At 40.0% G+C, this 18,516-nt stretch overlaps 1 long non-coding RNA gene across 1 annotated transcript; it reads left to right on the top strand.

Annotated features, from left to right (window-relative positions):
- Positions 1–177: 177 nt before the first annotated feature.
- Positions 178–17,955, top strand: LOC137151320 (uncharacterized). The gene is made up of 2 exons (XR_010919250.1): positions 178–267; positions 17,371–17,955. It is a non-coding gene; the product is annotated as an uncharacterized lncRNA (long non-coding RNA).
- The last annotated feature ends 561 nt before the right edge of the window (positions 17,956–18,516 follow it).

Genomic DNA, 18,516 nt, shown 5'->3' with positions numbered 1-18,516 from the left:
TTCCAGCAACTATCACACCAGTGCCAAAGAGTTAAAATAACTTCTCTACTCCTACTCAGACCTCAAGTCCACAAGAGACTGCTTGTTGCCTGCACCCCAGCTGGGAGTAATCCTCAAAGAGGGGAGGGTGGTATAAGAATGAGAGACAGTGGTCTCCACTTCATTCCTCCTCCTTCTCCATCTCTGCTCATGACATCAAGGTCTCGAAAGGGAAGGGATCCCAGGGTGAAAGGAGATCCCAGCCTGTGAATTTTACTGCAGCGTATGGTGAGACAAAACCTTCTGCTTTTAAGTTCACTTAGCTTGTTAAGATAGGGATTAGCTTATTTTACTCTTTTATTTTCTCTTTGTAACCAATCCTGATTTTATGCATCTTCACTTGTAATCACTTAAATTTATTAACTACAGAAAGATCATTTTTTGTTTTTTGGGGGTTTTTAATCTTAACCAGTCTGTTTGGATTAGAGTGCGGGGAAACATCATTTGGGATAAAAAGGCTGGTGCATTATCCTTTTCTTTTAGTGAAAGGACAGACTTCCTATAAGCATGTACTGTTCTGAGCTGTACAACACACACATTTCTAGGGACACAAGGCTGGGACTAAGAATTTGCAGGGGCCACCCTCTATGTAATTCATGAGTCATTGGTCAGAGTGCTCATGTATTTTTAGCTGGGAGTGCATTTCCATGCTGAAGGGTGTGAGCAGGTCAGGATGGATGTTCTGACAGCAAAGCACTCCAGGCTAGAGAATTAAGGGGACACAGCTGTTCAACAGTCCAGATTTTACCCTGGGTAATGTCACAGGTGCATCTCCACTGGAGGGGGGAAGCTTTGTTCTTAATTCATGTTAGTAATGCATGGTAACAGGAGATAAAATACTAATGAAGTCACTGCAGTCTGGTCAAGTTAAACTATTGGGGAGCATAGGATTAACTTGACCTGCTAACTCTTGTTAAAACTACACATTGCCTTGTTTTGCTAAGATTTCACTTGTTTTAGCTAGCATGAGTTAGATAAGAACACTCCATTTTTTTTCCACGTGAAGACAAGGCAGTGAGTGGCAGTGTTAGGTTAGTCCAACACAGGTCTAGCCTAAGAATAACGTTCTTTCAGCATTAAATATAAAGATTTGAGATCAGAGTGAAAATGTTCCTTTTTTAAACAGCTGTACTGAATGTATGTGGGAAAGGCTATGTGCAATCCTCTACAGAACTCTGAGAGCCAGACATTAACAGTCTTTGAGAAAAGCAAGGCGAGAGAATTAACGCAAAAACAACTCTCTCCCTCTTATCAAGCTTTTAAGAATACCATGGGTAAAGAGAATTTCTGGAACCCTCTTTTCAGGCACATTGTGTAATAACTCCATATTTTGCTGTGTCTCTGCCTCCTATATCCACTGTATAATAGAGCACAATAACCTATGCATTCTAGTTGTACTAAAAACTGAATAAGAGGAGAAGGAGAGGGGCAGAAAATCCATGCACTAGTTTGTTCTTTTGTTTTTAAATTCAAGTTTACAAACTGAGTAGCACTAAATCACATGAAAGGGAAGTTAATAGAGGGGAAAGCTCTTCTGATCTTGGCAAATATTGTTCTCATATTGTCATGTATACAATGGACAAAATTCTGCTTTCACCACTGAAACCTGAAAGCGTTTGACCTTAGTCATTACATGACAGTAGAGATACTATTATTTGTTCCAACAATTTATCTGGTAGTGTAGTCAGATCAACTGGCTGGCTAATAGATCGGAGATGCCCCTTTTCATTTTCGAACTCTTGAAACACTGGACAATCTGAAAACATAGTCCTTCCAGTTTTTAATCTATTTCCTAACATTCAGAAAACAAGTATTTTGTGGTTGTGTGATTTTTCTGTGGCAGGGTGCATCTCATCTGACCTTGATTCTGTATTTCATTTATACCACCTCCTCTTCCCTTCTCCAAGTGATATTCACACCTGCAACAGCTTTATGCTTGGAGGTGAATGTCACCCTTTGAATATTTCCCTGGGTTAAACTAGCACAGAATTGGATATAATTTTTAACTGGATTCTGCCTCTTCCTTGTTGTTGTGCTGGCTGACTGCTGAAAGAAAACATCTCTCAATAGACATTATTTCTACAAAAAAAGGTGCACAATCTCAGTGCATATAACACATTATCCCTGCCCTGAAGTGCTTGCTGTCTGAAGACACAAGTGGGACCAATAGAAAATAATGTAATACAGAACAAACAGTCTATGGAATGGTCATTCTAGGCAGAATACTTCATGGAACAAGTCCTGACTGTGTAAAGAATGTCAAGAATATATCATTCCTGTTTTCACTAGATAAAAATGCTATACATACAAGCAAATCAGACCCTGAACTCTTTGTTACATAATTGTTCCCTTGCCTCCCAGTTTGCAAAGTCTTCACTTCCCCTGATTGGTGGATTTTTCACACTTTTTGTTTTGTTTGCTCTCAACTCTGAAGCTAACATTCACCTCCAGCTTACGGTCGAGAACGGTGAGCAAACAAAATGAACCATCTCTTCAGAGCATCTTTGCTCGAGTTCAGTGGAGGCTGAAGCAGTTTGCAGCAGCTCTGTTTCTGAATGACCTTCTCTTCCCTCTAATGGTTTTCTTTCATTGCCCCTTTTTTGTGACCTTGCAAAGCTTTCAGGATTTAATCTTCCAAGAGAATTAAGGTGAACCAGAGCCAAATTTGGTTTTGGGAAAAAAAGCAGCAGCAGAAAGCTTCCCCAAAGGATTATATAAATAGTGAACATTATTTTGATTTGTCGTCTCCTTACGTTTATATTAAATGAACAAAACCATGTTCTGATTGAAGTCATGTAATTTGTTGGAAAATTGCCATGCTTCTGCAGCAGCATATGTCTTAGAATATGACCACACTTTATCTACCATGTTCAATATTGATGTGCACGCTTTAAAGGATATTTTTTTAGACCTGTTACAAGAGGGGCATTTGTCTATGGAGATATATACAGTTGGTTAGTTGATTTCTAGAAAGGCTAGTCTAGGATCAGATTCTCAGCTGTAGTATAATTGAAGTCAATGGAGCTATGCTTGATTTACACACATCTCTGGCCATAAATTCAAATACCACTTCAGGTCAGAAATGAAAAGGGTTGTGTTATCCTAAGTATTGATCCAGAAAGCGCTCCAGCAAATGCATAACTTCACTGGTATTATGCAAGTGCTTAAGTGAATTAGGGCTATAGTTCACATTTCCCACCTCTGGCATTTCTGACTGTCTCTAAGGCTATGTCTACACTGATGGCAGCAGAGTCTTATCTGGATCGACTGAGCGGTTAGTGAAGACCTGCTCAGTCGATCCAGAAGTCGACGTCATTAATCCACCCTTGCAAGCGGCGTAGCGCTGCATTGATGGGAACGCGCTTCCTGTCGGCGCAGTGCAGTGAAGACGGCGTGCAGAAGAGAAGCACATAAGTGGACAGGAGTTATGCAAAGTATGCAAAGAACTTGCATAACTCCCATCAACTGCCGCCAAATCGCGGAGGTAAGTGTAGACCAAGCCTAAGAAAAAGCGAGGGCTAGAAGACCAAGAATCTTGCAGGCCAGGACTGGTTTAGGTGTGCCATCCAGGTAGTTACATGGCTCTCACCACCATAGGACAGTAGACACTCATTTGTAGCAACATATTGGTGTTCTTTTGCTATGTTGCTCCTAAGTGGCTGTTGCTGTTGTAGGGAGTGTCAACAATTCACAGTAGGGAAAGTGTTCCCAAGGGCGATGTTGCTCGTAAGCAGTAGTTGCTCCTACAAGGTGTTGCTGCAAACAGGCATCTACGGGTATCAGAACTTTACTATGGTGATGGACACTAATAAAACACCCTAAAATAGAAATGACAGGGCAATTTTTTCCACACTTAGCCAAGACTCATAAGAGCTCTGTCTAAAGCTGTCCCAAGCATCAAATCCACCCTCAGACTAAAATAAATAATTAAATGTTCTTAGACTAATGTACCCTAGTTAAAGCAAATCTAGACCTATGGATCCAGGTAAAGCCAATCTAATTTTGACTGTTTCAAAACTCTAGTTCACCTGTCTTTTTTTAATGATAAAGTTGGGATTTAAAAAAAAAATCCAACTTATTAATGACAGGAAAATGGTATACAGTAGTTAATAACTCTTACCTAACTTTTGCCTGCACCTGCTTTTGTTGTAATAGTCAGCAGTATGAACTGCAACCCTGCAAATATATTGTAGCTTAGAAAAGACACATCTGGGACAGTGTGCACCAGCTTACTATATCAAGTGCTGTGAGATTCCCAAACAGCAGAACTTGCAAAACTAGAAATAGCTTGTGATATCTAAAGTTAATAAAAATAGTCTTAAAATAGTTACAAAGTTAGGGAAATGTAACATTTTTTTGCTCACTAGGCATTTATTCATTAGTTTATCATGCTTGTTAAGCAGGTTCATTAAGTTTTCGCCTGCATTTCTGGGAATGAATTGGTCTTTTGTCACTAAACTCAGGGTTATGTTCAGAAGGATACAATTCATCACAATGTGGTTGCTTTTGCATTCATAAATCAAGATCATGTCTCTTAAATCACACTGAGTGCTTTGGTCTCTTGTGTGTGACCCTGTGGTGGAAAGAGGCTATACATTAATGAGAAAATGTTCAGTTATTAGGTGATGTGGTTTGCTATTAAAAACAAAAACAAAAAACCCTGTTTTGTACAGTGTTTTAATCCATGCATAATCCATCTGGTATTAGCTCTTTCTATTTATGCTAAATTAAATGCACAGATATAAGAAAAGATTCATATTGTTCAAACACATATTAATCCCAATGCACAGTATACTTTGAGAAAAGGATTCAGAGCAATGAATGGCTTTAATTTTAGAAGGGGAGGGGAAAATGTGCCCTCCCTCTTTGCAGGTGTGATGGTCTCCCTGGGAGCAGAACAGATGTTCCCACTATGTAGTGCAATAAGCGTTTAAGGCCCCATGCAGGGGATATGTGGTCAGTATTAAACCAGTGAGTAGGAAATCACCAAGGGCAGGGAAGGGGATGAAACCATACAATTTGCTGTTAAAAAGATCTTCCCCCCCCAACCCTCTCCTCTTGCGGAGAGTGCACATTATGCCCACTAGAACTAGTGCAGCCTCAGGCTAGTAGCAGCAGTAGCAATGGGTTCTGCAGTCATTCCATAGCCTCTGAGGAAGGAGTCCTGCTGTTGCCCCACTCCTTCTCAACCTCTCTGGAGATACCCCATGACCATCCTAACTACTGAGTGGAGGATCTAGGCTTTGGAGCCTTATCCAAAACCTAGTGAAGTCTTCAATAGGCTTTGAGTCACATCATGAATGAATCATAGGCATACAAAGCCACCCTGTGTCCAAATGCCAGTGATGCCCATCTCTCTTAATTTAAAAGCACCGTCATAATGAGGCTCACACAAAGCAAATGGTTCCACTGTGTAGAATTCATGGGTGAACAATGAGGTCCTCAGTGGATCAGTTCTGCTGGGAAGAGACCTGTCCAGGGCTGATAGTGTTCCATTCACCTAGGCAGACAGAACTAATAACTAGTTGTGGAAACGTCCATCCAGATGAAAGTCTAGAATCTGTACAGTCTAATCATTTGTTTGACTTCTTTTGTGAAACTCCAGCCCCCTCCTCCAGGACAGCAAAGAAAGACTTCCCCCAAAAAACACTTGCAATGGAACTTCAGTTCACACTCCTTATTTCCAGAGCAGGGTCCCAAACATTGCAATGGAGAGCTTGTGGGAGCAATGGAAATTCCATTAACTTGTGGCCATCTACAACCAAGAGAGATAATATGCTGTTTTTCACACAAGCTTTGTCTAGAGGAGGAAAATAGGTTGTGCTTGTTAGCTAACATTCCACCTAGTGTAGATAGGGCAAGTTACATTTAAAATGTGTTGGCTGGTTGGGGTGCTCTAGAACCTCTTATTTAATGGGATTGTTGTGGAACAAGGTATCCTTATGCATGCTGAATAGTATCAGTCTCACCTCTGGTGTCTTGTTCCTCCTCCTTTCTCTTTCTTTCTCTGTGTACTAGAGCTTGATACATCCCTAGGCCATCCTCATACACTGAAAACCTATTAGCAAGTGTTTAAGGTCATGAATGAACCAAAGACAAAGATCAATGATGAAACAGGTCATATCCTTTGCTGAGGGTTTATAAAGAACATCAGTAATTTTATGGAGCAAACAAACTTTTTAAAAATCTGTTCCGTGTAGCAGTATCTGGTTTAAGGATATGGCACGGCCATACATCGAAATAAATTTGTAAATATCGCTGACTGAAAAGAACAAATGTATTACATTTCATTGAGCAAAAGTGGTTTTACGTACTCTAGAAATAATCTAAGCCCTCAGTGATGAAAACAGGTTCAGGACTGTTTAGAAAAGCTGGACATGCACAAGTCCATGGAGCTGGATGCAATGCATCCAAGGGTGTTGAGGAAATAGGCTGATGTGATTGCAGAGCCAGTGGCTATTATCTGTTAAAAATCGTGGTTGATTGGGTGAGGTCCTGGATGATTAAAAAAAAAAAGGCAAATATAGTGCCCATCTTTAAAAATGGAAGAGAAGATTTGGGGAACTACAGACCAGTCAGTCTCATCTCAGTCCCCAGAAAAATCATGGAGTAGGTCCATCAGGAATCCATTTTGAAGTACTTGGAGGAAAGGAAGGTGATCCAGAACAGTCAACATAGATTCACCAAGGGCAAGTCATGCTTGAACAACCTGATTGCCTTCTATGATGAAATGACTGGCTCTGTAGATATGGGGTTAGCAGTAGACCTGATATACCTTGACTTTAGCAAAGCTTTTGATATGGTCTCCCATAGTATTCTTGCCAGCAAGTTAAAGTAGAATGGGTTGGAAGGTAGATTGAAAGCTGGCTTGATCGTCTGGCTAAATGGATAGTGTTCGAATGCTAGATGTCTAGTTGGCAGCTGGTATGAAGTGGAGTGCCCCAGGGGTCTGTCCTGGTTTTGTTCAACATCTTCATTAATGATTTGGATGATGGGGTGGCATTGGATGGCATTGGATCTGGATGACACTGAGCTGGGGGCGGTAGTAGATAAGCTGGAGGACATGGATAGGATACAGAGTGACCTAGACAAATTGGAGGATTGGTTCAACAAGGACAAGTGCAGAGTCATGCACTTAAGATGGAAGAATGCCATGCACTGCTACAGACTGGTGATTAACTGGCTAGGCAACAATTCTGCAGAAAAGGACCTGGTGGTTACAATGGACAAAAAGGTGGACATGAGTCAATAGTGAGCCCTTGTTGACAAGAAGGCTGAAGGCATATTGGGCTGCATTAGTAGGAGCATTGCCAGCAAATCGAGGGAAGTGATTATTCCCCTGTATTCAGCACTGGTGAGGCCACATCTGGAATATTGTGTCCAGTTTTGGGCCCCACACTACAGGAAGATGTGGACAAATTGGAGAAAGTCAGTGGACAGCAACAAAAATGATTAGAGGGCTGAAGCACATGACTTTTGAGGAGAGGCTGAGGGAACTGGGCTTATTTAGTCTGCAAAAGAGAAAAGTGATGGGGGGATTTTGATAGCAGCCTTCAACTACCTGAAGGGGGTTCCAAAGCGGATGGAGCTACGCTGTTCTCAGAGGTGGCAGATGACAGAACAAGGAGCAATGGTCTTGAGTGGCAGTGGGGGATATTAGATATTAGGGGAAAAATAGGTCCTCTATTAGGAAAAGGCTTAGGTTGGATATTGTGAAAGTTTTTTTCCTTAGGAGGGTGATGAAGCACTGGAATGGGTTATCTAGGGAAGTGATGGAATCTCCATCCTTAGAGATTTTTAAGGCCTGGCTTGACAAAGCCCTGGCTGGGATGATTTATGTTCATTTGGTCTTGCTTTGAGCAGGAGGTTGGACTAATCTCCTGAGATCCCTTCCAACCCTAGTCTTCCATGATGATAAACTGAGTTCCAGTGAGCTGGACCCACACACTCTAACTGAAGCTTAGTACAATTCAGTCAATGTTTTTACCTTTTACGTATCTCGGAGGGTGACACTATCAGTGAATGTGCACATGATTTTTAAAATTTTTTTTCCAAATTAAACTTCTCATGTTTGAAGCAGAAATAGCCAATGCTTGTGCCATTAGCAAGGATATTACAAGTATAGCTTGACTACTTGATTTTGCAGCATGTATGCTACACTGTATTGTCAACTCCTCTATGAAGAGTGAAAAATGAGACCCTTGGCAGTTAATAGGAAGAGGGGAAAATAAACAGAGGAAAAGAGATACTCGATGGTGTGAAATGGGGGGAGCCTTGGAGCTATCCTCCACTCAATGGCCAGAGTGGCTGACCCAGGTACAAAGGAGATTCTCCCTGAAAAAGGATGAAGTAATTTGCTCCTTCCCCTGACCAAAGGGGAAGTAAGGCAAGAAATAGTGGCTCTTTGGATTCCTATTCATTCTCTGGTCTGTTAGTATAATGGAACTACATGCCCCTTCCCTCCTACTCAGGGCAAATTCTGATGTTACAGTCTAGTGCTTAGAACATATGGCTGTACTTCTACATTAGTATCCTATAGAATTTCCATGCTCCTTTTGAAAACTTGGAATAGGATGCTGGCGTGCATGACTTTATTTCGACTGGATGATGACACATAGTAAAATGTGTAATATTGTGGCTGTCACAATCAGAGCAGTGCTAACTCATCACTATAACTTGCCATCAGCTGTAAGATCTCAAAATTAACGGTTTGATTTTTGGCTGATGTGGGAATAAAGTTTATTCTTCCAGACAAAATGGAAAGATCTGTATATCTGATACTTACAGACTTGATCTGAGTCAGACTGCAAAGTTAAGCCTGACATGGAACTTATTTCACTTTGTCTAAGGACTTATCTACACAGTGAAGCAATGTGAACTATAAGCCTGTGAATTTTTATTGTGCACCAATGTGTTGCACATTAAAAGGCATGTGTAGACACTGCTGGGGCAAACTAAAAGTTCCCTAGTGTGCTTCTACTACCTTAATTTGCCCTAGGGAACTCTTAGTTCACCCCAGCAGGGTCTACACAGGCCAGTTTAATATACAACACATTGGTGTGAATTAGAATTCATACTCTTATTGTGCACATTGCATTCATCATGTAGACAAGTCCTAATTTAGTCATTAATATAATTTGTCACTGGCTTCTCTCTTTTACTGACTGCTCCATAACATAATTGATTGAAGGTGATGTCTAGGCTTCCTGTTTCTTGTTCATCTCTTGCAGAAAGATGAAGATGAAATAACATGCCTGAGAGAGACATGTTTTTTTGGGTTTTCTTGGCAAGGAAAACGCCCCACATTTCTCTACCTGATTCAAAAATTCTAAAGCAGAAGGAACCACTCTGATCACCTGGTCTGGCCTTCTGTATAGCACAGGGCATAGACCATCCCTGAAACAATTCCTCTTTGAATTAGTGCATACCTTTTTAGAAAAACATCCAATCTTGATTTAAAATTCCCAGAACTTTCTCTGATTCCTTAAAGTGTAGTTCTAGTCAGAAAGTGTCTGTAAAAATGACATCATGAAGTTGCATATTTATTATCTCAATGACTTTTTGTATCAAACTTGGTGGTTTCGTTCCCCCTCCCCCAGCTGTTCACTTGGACCACTAGTAAGATAAGTATTATCCCTCTTTTTTAATGGAAGGTGTTGCTTGTGATGGACTTAGGAATTGCACTAACAGCTATAAGAGAATACAAATGATGCGGCTGCACTTTAAAGGGTAGTGGAAACTAAGGACCATAGAATTAGAAGGGACCATAAGGGTCATCTAGTCTAACCCCCTGCCAAGATGCAGGATTTGTCTTGTATGGTTTAGCCATAACATGTTGTTTCTTATGCAAGTTAATGTGCAAAAGAATGGATTGCCTACACTCCTAAAGTTTCCCACTGGATTAGCAAGAAGAACTTGATAACAGAAAAGTACAGAGTTTCCACTCCACTGTTAAACAATAGATAGCCTAAGGAGTATTTAGTTAGTTCACTGATCCTCCAGTACCAGTTCATAATGTTTAAGCCTTTCAACGCTTTCATTTTTGAAGGATTAGTCTTTGGGCTAGTTATCTAACTCTCACTATAAATTGTCCCTGTGATTTGTTAGTTCGTACTTGGTTCCTTTACTAGAAAAAATTAGGAGAAAGGACTATAGCTGTGCTCCTCTATCGTAATTCTTTAAAGTCTCTAGGATAAGAGTTTATGTACAAATTCCTAATACGAGTGTTAGACTAACATTCAGGACTCGATCTAGCACCCATTGAAGTCAATGGAAACTTTACCATTGATCACATTGGGTACTGGACCAGGACATCCGTGTACCACAGCTCCTGCCCCTCACTTTCTTTAATCCTTACAATCATCCTAGATGAAGTCCAATCAGCTCTAAAAGTATAGTTTCCTTTTTGGACTCTAAGATCTCTAGTTAAACTTTCCATCTTCCTATTCAATTTTTTTTATAACTGGCTGCTTCGGTTGAGAAATATGCAACTTTATTCTTCTAGATGAGCCTCTCCTTCCTGGCACTATTGTAAAACACCTTTCCCAGCTTAGGCAATTCAGGATGTCGCAGCAGTTTGCTTTCTCGCCTCCTCCTACCATTAATCAGATTTACTAAACACTCTCAGTGCAGCTTCCAGCTCCAAATTCCACCCAGCATGTCAGAGCATTCAACGCTTTCCCAGTGTGACTTCCAGCTCCAAATGATTTGGGTGCAGCTAGTCTCCAAGAAAAGATAGAGAATGGGCAGTAATACGTTGCAAAAGAAATACCATGAGACATCTTGTCTGCTTCTACAGCAGCCAGCTTTCACACACCAATTTATACATCACAGGCTAACAAAGGGTAGATTAAAATTACAAGAGAAAAAGCAATTAAATCAAACTCAGCTTTAGAACAGCAAGATCTGTATACTGAAACAGGGAGCACATGCAAATAAACTGCGGTAAAAAATACTGCAACTCTGTTTGCATTAAAAACTGTTTATTTTTATGCTTGCAAATGCTCCGAATACTTGAGCTACTGGGAGTGCACCAGTGTTAGGGTTATTGGAGGTCAAAGTGGAACATAATTTAAGACTTGACTCTTTTTTTTGCCAGCTGAAGCGTTTTTATAAAATAAAAACTACTAGGTGTGAGGAAGACTAGCCTAGCTGGAGAAGTTCAGGATTAGATAATGGATATATTTGTAACTAAGAAACGCAATATGACTGATCTGTTAGATTATGAGCTGAATCTGACTCACTTTGCTCATACAATATTCGCATTGAAGTCAGTGGGAGTTTTGTGTAAAGTGAGTAAAGTGAGCTGGATTTCACCCTTGTGTTCAATGTATTAGTCTATTTGCTGTATCCTTCCTGAATCTGTTTTTCCTACTGTTGCTACAAGTAATCCATAACATCACTGCAACAGGGAAGCTCGCCTCTTAAAGGCTGAGGCTTGCCAATCCTGATTATAGAATGAGCTACACCTGGGAGAGAGCAGGGCCACTGTAAAGAGTGGCAGGAGGCTTCAGTGAAGGGGTGAAAAGCTCAGGGAGAGACTACTAGGAGTGAGCAATCCTGGAAGTTAGGATACAACCAGGTGGAGCCTGCGAGTAGTCTGACAAAGCAGGAGGGGCCCCAGGCAGGAAGAGAAGTGTGTGTTTGATAAATGTAATTCCTGGATTAAAGTCTAAAATACAAGTGCATCTTTTGTGGTAAACCCAGATGCCAAGGAGGGTATTTTGACCACCGAAAAAGTATGTGGAGTCTGTTTAAGGGACCCTGAAGAGAGGGAAACAGAGGGAGGGTGCTGTAAAGTGTCTCCTGGCTGCAAGGGGGGGCAGTCAACTGTTAATTTTTAAAATACTCTCCTATTTAGAGATTGTATTTCTTAATTCAATTTTTAGTTTATTTTTGTCAATGAGTTTCATTGTTACTTGGATTTGTATAGGTCTTTCACATAGCAGTGAAGAAAAACACATTTTTAAAAAACGATTGTAAATCCACAAAATTTGGCAGGGAGTTCTCTGGGTCAGGTTTAGCACCCAACTTATTTTATTTCTAAATGAAATTTCAAATTGCAGAATCTCTTTAAGAGGCACTTTGGTCACATACAAAGTGACAAGAAGCTAGAGAACTTCTCAGTATATTGTAAAAGAGTAACAACAATATCACCTGAGGGGGGTCAGAATTCTGCTGACAGCCCTAACCTTGGATGTATGCAGGTCTTATTTTACAGAGTTGCTTCCAGGTCAAGTAACTATTTATTCCGGATGAACTATAGTCCAAGGAAATATCTTTAATAACTTTATGAGGTTGTCAGGTTGCCTTACTAGTTCTATTCTAGTTTATATAAATTAAAACAGTGATTCTCTCTAGCTCTAGGTGTTTTTGGCAACTTTTAAAGTTATGAGCTCCCAGAAACACCATTTAACCAATCAAACCGAACAGGAAAAAATACAATAGGCATGAAATTTTCTGTTTTCACTTTTATCATCTCAACTTTCCCTCCTCTGCAAAAGCTAGGAATAAGGGTTGGGGCTTTGCAGTTTACCATCCATGTCAACAAGTTTGTGCTGTTTCATCCCAGGGGTGAAGGAATGAGTTCCATGTGGAAGGAATCTCATGCAGAATAGATTGCACACAGCTGCCTTTGTCATAGCTGAGACCAGCAGAGGTGCTCAACTTGGGGTTCCCTTAAGTATACAACAATGTAACACAGGGATATAGGCAAGTAGTACCCAGGCCACACAGGGCTTGATTTGTCAAGCCCAAAACCTTAATATTGACCCAGCAACCAGTAGATAGGAAGTTCAAATCAGAGTGAATATGTAGTGTACTCATAGTGGGATATATCACTTAATAAATAGGCTGCTAAATTCTGCACCAGTTTTAATCTACACATAGATTTTAAGATCTAGAGTATATTGCAATAGGCTAATCTTGAGGGGTTGAACACACGGATGACAATAGCAAAGTCCACATCCAAAAGCATTGTTTCAAATATCCTGGTCAGATGTAAACTGGGGGGGAAGGAGCCATCCTGTCTGTTACTGCTAACTGATCATCATTAGCAGCTAAGAATCTACTTAGTCTACAAACACAAGCATCAAGTGCATTGTGTGCACCATCAATGTAAGGGGCAGACATTATCCTCATCAACCTACGGTTAATTTTATATTGACACAGTTCGTGTTCAGTGTTTTTCTTCTGAGACAAGTGAGCACCAGAGAAATTTTTCAAATGCTGATCAGAAGAAAAATGGGTTCTGCATTACACTTGTCATAGGATTGTCACTCCACCGTCAGGTTAGACTGTGTGACTTCAGTGCATCATAAAAATGGCTATTCACATTTTAATAACCAAAGATATCTAACACACTGAAGACAGTTCATACAACATGAATATTCAGGGACATTTGACAGCCTAATTCTATTTATTACTCGGATATTTTTAAAGTTCCATCTTTCAGTTGTTTTGTATTGATTTGTAAACCTCTGCAATGGAAGATAAGGCATGACGTACAGTCTCTTGCACTCTTCATTACCATTTTCCCAAATCTGTTCTTGTTTCTTGGCTTTAGTGCAGCTCACAGTTCTGGAATGATTGTCATATGTAGTTTTCTGTCACTGTGCCGAGTTCGAACTCGTTCCATTTACGATTTTACAGTATTTTTTGCCTTTAAGGGTATTTCTGGATTTTTGTGTATAAGATGTGAATAGAACAAACTTGTTTAACTTGTCTATTCAATGATTGTATCTCATATCCCTGGTGTTTGATTTCCCTCTTCCTACAGTTACCTAGTTAACAGGATTGATGCCATCTTTATGCATCAGTCAGGACCTGTTGCATGAAGCGTTCTGCAGTTTGCTCTGAATTGTGGTGCTTTCTATTTAAACACACTCCTTTAGTCTTGAGACTTCAGGGCAAGCACTTCAGGGCAGGGACAATGTGTTATACATCACAAATCACCTATTGTGCAACGTTGTGTACTCTTATAGTTCTATATAAATCATTATCTCTAGTAGAGGATGTCTGTGCCCTTTCAGCTGTCAGCCAGCACGATACAGGAGAGGCAGACTCCACTTTAACAAACAATATGCCCAATTGTACCACACATTTGAGATTACAACTACCATGAACATCTGTAATTGCATATTAAGGACTAAATAATACCTTCTTCTGCACAGTTGGACAAGTGTGCAGATGATTGGCATAATCTGTCTCCCAGCGCTCTGGTGCTCAAGGAAGGAGAACCAGCTAATGCAAACATGGTTCTGCCTTTTGCCAAAAGGTGCATTTTCAAAACTGTAGCAAGAGATGTCTGTAGTTCTGCTTTCTGCAATGCCTGGGAGCCATGCATAATTCATTCCTAGTGCACAACAGTACCAGTCACTAGTGTTCCAGGAGCATGCTACCTCCCCTTCCCAAGTGAAGCCTAGCTGAGGAGAGTCATAACTCATCTCTAAGTATGAGAATAAAACTTAAGTCTGGATCCTTTTTCTCTTCCCAAAATAAAAGCTATATATTGTAATAGGAAGATATTATTTATACAAGCGTTCTTATCTTACCCATCTCTGAACTTCAGAAGGCTTAGTCAGAAAGAGATCCAGAATTGTCCTTATAGTTAACCAGATTTTTCTGGTAGAATCTGGCCATTGTTCTCAACTGGCCTGAAATTGGAGAGTAGAATCCCCACTAGACCAGGAAAACAAACAGTTTGACTTTTTAAAAATGCACTATTAACACAAAGATCAAAGGCAATTTTGTGTGCAAAATTCCACTTTTAAAATAGACAAAAAAGAAATAAACTTAAACTGTATATGGTAGAACAAAGAGAAGGGAGCATGAAAGGGTATCCCAATATATGCATTTTCTCATTATCTGAGCTTGTTTAATTTTGCATATTTAGTGATCTGAAGGAGGCAATAGAAAGCCTGCCAAACAAAACCACCCTTGAGTACGATAGTCTTCAAGCTCTTTTAAATATCAGACATTACACTACAGATAAGAAGCTTGTGGCTTCAGTTCTGAGTCAGGAAAAATGACAGGAAAGTTAATTTCTAAAAATATTCTGAGATTCTGGATCACATCTCAAAGAACTTATCTTGTCTATTTTGGGTACTGCGATATTTTTATAATTCATAGGTCAAGCATTCACCATTCAGCCCAATGTTCTTGTTATTGATCTTAAAAAAATCATGCCAATTAGTTAGAAACTTTGTGGAGGACATTTTTAATACATTCTAACTTTAGCATCCATACCCATGGGCAGGAAGGTAAATTTGAGAATCACCAGAGGCAAGGGCAGATCAAGGTCAGAATTCATAACGTTTTAAATTAATTCTGGAACTTGTATCCAGAAATCCTTAATAAAGGGCAATCAACAATTAAGGAAGTTAGACTCGCAAAGGACTTACGATAGCTCCAATCAGATGGCTCTGTAGGGGTATGGAAAGAATGCTGACTGTAACGTAATGGCAGATAGAGATATTAAAACAAGCTTCCCCAAATGAATTCTTCTCCTACTCTTCATGATGTAGATATATCTAGGACTTCAATCACCACAGCATTACTATAGTAGTAAACTAGTGCAACTCTTTAGGACTCAGTGTGGTACGCAAAGGTAAAGAAAGGAGCAGCATAGTGGTAAATCAGGTACCTGAGTCTCTCTACTTGATTTCTCGGATATTGAACTTCTTGGCTTCAGTTATTAGATAGTCGTCAACAATATTGTCTCCCTCAATCATTTATGACATTGTGTTTAGTGTTGAGAAGCAGCCACAAATGTGTGTACTTATGTCTACTTATGCAAAGTTACTTTGCATATTCTATTACCGCTGCATCAGGCCCTGATCCTGTAAACAACCATATGGGTGCTCATTACTGTACTATCAGAACACGTATATCACATGTTTAATACATTTAACCTCTCAGCTCCCCAGTGAGTCAGGGAAATACTGTGTTGCTATTTTACAGAGGGAAAACTGAGACACAGAGAAGCTAAGTGACTTGCTCAAGATCACCCAGGAAATCTGTGGAGGACAGGAACTTGAAACCAGATCTCCCAAATCCTAGACTAGTGGCCTGCCCCCTGAACCATCCTTCCTCTTATGAATAGCGCTGTTGAATGCAGCAGGACTAATTACAAATATAAAGTTAAGTACCTGCTATGTGTTTGTAGCACTAAAAGCCAATTTTTAAATATTTCATGCTCCTTGCATTGGACAGTATTTTATGTACTATCTCCACGGGCACTTAAGTTGTTTTTCCTAAATAGTTAATATTTTATTTACTTATTTTATTTAAAACCCAGTGAGTAGTTCTGATTGTTCTTTCCCAAGAGCATTACCTTGTACTCCCCTGCATTAATTTAATCTGTCATCATGTTGTCCAATCACCTAGCTTTGAGATCCCTCTGGAGTTACTTAGTCTTCTCTAGTCTTGACTAACCTAAATAACTTTATGCTATAGTCAAATTTACCTACTCAATGTTCACACTCCTCTAGATTTCTAAATTTTTAGAGCCAGAGGGGCCCCTAGATTGACCTTTTGCATAGCACAGATCATAAAATTTCACCCCCTGAATTCCTGCATCTAGTCCAATAACTTGTGGCTGAAACAAAGTACATCTCTTGGGAAGATGTTCAATCTGGACTTAAAGACTCTAGAGGGTGGAGGAACTACCATTGGCAATCTGTTCTAATAGTTATTCAGTAGACGTTTAAAAATGTTTCAAGAAAAATTTTGAAGTTGTTGCCATTTTGCAGGGTTTGAAACCTCCCCATTAATAGTAATTCTTCCACACTACTCGATCAAGAAGGCCTCAGCTGGAGTACTGTGTTCAATTCTGGATGCTACACTTTAGGAAAGATGTGGAAAAATTGGAGAGTTCAGAGGAAAGCAACAAAAATGATAAGAAGTTTAGAAAATCTTATCCCTGAGGAAAGGTTAAAAAAACTGGCCATGTTTAGTCTTGAGAAAAGACTGAGGGAGGACCTGATAACAGTCATCAGATATATTATGGGCTATTATAAAAGATAGTGATCAGTTGCACTCCATGTTCATTGAAGACAGAAGTAGTAACAGACTTAATCTGCAGCAAAAGAGAGTTAGGTTGGGAAACTCTTTCTAACTGTAGGGGTAGTTAAGATCTGGAATAGGCTTTCAAAGGAGGTTGCGGAATCACCGTCAATGGAGGATTTTTAAGAACAGCTTGGACAAACACCTATCAAGGATGGTCTGTTTGCTTAGTCCTGCCTCAGCACAGGGGGCTGGACTTGATGATCTCTTGAGGTCCCTTCCAGCCCTACATTTCTATGATTTTATTATACTATTTTTTTCCCACAGGACTCTTGCCTCTTTCAGTGCAGAGAGCAGACAGAGCTCTGGGAATGTTGCTAAGGAGGCTGTCTGTAGGACCCCAGCCTTATTTGTTGCAGAAGTTGGAACAGGTACAATGAATAAACCAGGAAACTGCATTAAGAGGATAACCATGTGGAATCATGTTTACACCCAAATGGTTCATCAGCAGGGTCAGAACCTTTAGACCTGCACTATAGGCTCCTCTGAACTATAACAGTCCTCATCTGCCTCAACCGCTCCTTTGAGACATTGGCGACTAGCACAATTTAGAGGAGCCATCAGCTTAGTCTAACCTGTGCCAAATAACTGGGTCAGAGCAGCCCCTGGATTGGATGATCATTAAAGATACACATGTGGACATCCCTCCTTGACTGTGCTGACAGCTGAGGATTCTTTAAGTGTTCCTTTTTCTATATGACTCCTTTATGTAAAACTATTACTCTATTGGATCATACCTCATGACTTCAACCCACCCTTCCTTCAGGGCAGGTGTCATATCTGCCCTACCTTGCATTGCTGGATGCACAATTTCCCTTGTGGTACTAACATCCCTAGCCTATGTTTGCCTTAGATGTTCCTTAGCACTTGCCAGATTTCCCCAGTTTCTGGTTGTAATCATTCCCCAGCAGTCTTGTTCCACTTTAGTAACCCAACTGTTTTCTTCTAGGCTCTCTATTTTCCTAACCATGCCCCCCTGCCTAAAGAATTTAAACTAATCTTGTATGTGCCATCTTCTCATTCATGCATCCAGACCTCATAAATCTTCCTGTTTAGCCAGAGTTGTGCTGTAATATTTATTACTGTAATGAGTCTAATAACGATCAGTCTTAATAGATTGAAAGTAACTACCAGGAAAACATTTTAAGCTATTTTCTTAATAAGACTCCTGCTTAGAAGCCAAGTTAACAATGGAGTGGAAGCATAGGCTTTGCCAAAACACACTCTGAAACTACATCACTACACAAGGGTGCTCAAGCATTTACGGGATGGTTTTAAATTATGATGATGATTATCCACTTTGTTCAACACATTCATTAGAATTATTATTCATCCATTAACTAACTAGCTGGGTCTCTGAAACAAAAAAAGATAAAGATCCATTTAAATATTAAAATGTTGGAATGATGACAG

The sequence above is a fragment of the Emydura macquarii genome, unplaced genomic scaffold, assembly GCF_026122565.2.
Source record: "Emydura macquarii macquarii isolate MOO-44397 ecotype Brisbane River unplaced genomic scaffold, CSIRO-AGI_Emac_v2 contig_1045, whole genome shotgun sequence".
NCBI lineage: Eukaryota > Metazoa > Chordata > Testudines > Chelidae > Emydura > Emydura macquarii.
Note: the sequence above shows the minus strand (reverse complement) of the source record. Positions and strands in the feature narration are given on the sequence as shown.